We start from the raw sequence: 1,391 nt of genomic DNA on the forward strand, positions 1-1,391 counted from the left end.
CTGGCACTGTGACGTCTTCAAATTGCACTGGATGAATATTTGAGGTGAAAACTTCCTCTCAATTATAGAAGAGCTGAAGATTGAATGCCTAAGGGATTTTAAGAAGCCAAAGAAAAATGCTATTCAACAGTAAACATCTTTGTAATATTGATGAAAAACCGGTTGTTTTTATACTTGGGTTTCTTTCAGTAGGGCAAATTAAGTGGGGATCATATTTCAGGAGAGAGAAAATTGCTGTCATAGAAATTTTTACTGCTGTTGTCTTAGACACACCCTGAGGATCCTTAAGTTTTGGTGAAAAGAGCAAAGTTGTTAGAAGGAAATAATGGTGAATTGCAGTTCCACCACTAATGTGCTTTAAGAGAGTCAACAAATAACTGAATTTATTTTTGCCCCAGGATTCTCTTTGTAAAATGTGGGTCATGTTTCATGCATTTTACAGCTAGATCTTCACATACACAAATTTAAGATTAATATGACTTGTTTAATATTACAAAAGGCTCCTCAACTGTTATGTGTAACTATCATTAATATGTAGAACAAGAAAACAAGCCAAAAAAATTGACACCCACCTCTGCTGGTAAATGATTCTTCATTATGCAAGAATGTATTGTATTTATGCTCTTCGAGTAAAAGTATTTGAAAAGTTAATTAAGTTGACATTTCTGTTTGAAGTTCTTCAGCTGTTTAAATCCTCCCTGAGCATCTGATATCAGCAGAGGCACAGTACCCAAACCTTTACAGTATTCAGACACAGTCATGTTTAGTTTTGAAGAGAGAGAGCAAAAGCTGTAGAGAAGCATTTCCTAGGTCCTGATAGTATTAATGATGGAGAAAATGTTTAGTCACAGATTGTACTGTGCCAGCCCTAAATATCAAATCCCAAATGGCAGAGGTATCAATGTGGTTTTTTTCCATTTTTAAAAATTTATTTAACAGTTCCTTATGGACATATCCACATCAATGTGTTTTTATAAATAAACTTATAATCAGGCTCCTCTTGCCAGTGACTAGGGGCAGTACTAATGGTTATAAAGCAATTAGAACAATGCCTGGTGTGGGCGGCAAGCCACCCAGGTGCCGAGGCAAGGGACTGAGGGCACACGCTGTTCCAGTATAATAAAGAAAATATATAAAATAAGAATAGTTATACTAGATATAGAGCATAGATATGATTATATATGAATATCATTAATCATTAGTTTGTAGCAATTACTCTTTATTCCAATATTATAATAATCTTTGCTGTACAATCATAATCTAGGAAAAACCAGGCCATACAGAGATAGGAGCTGAAGGGATATGGTGAGAAGTGACCACAAGTGTGAGCCTTCTGTGATGCCCAGACAGGGCCACTAGAGGGCTACTTGGTCTAGCGGTAACGCCAGCAC

Source organism: Nomascus leucogenys, chromosome 22a (assembly GCF_006542625.1).
Source record: "Nomascus leucogenys isolate Asia chromosome 22a, Asia_NLE_v1, whole genome shotgun sequence".
NCBI classification, from domain to species: Eukaryota; Metazoa; Chordata; class Mammalia; order Primates; family Hylobatidae; genus Nomascus; species Nomascus leucogenys.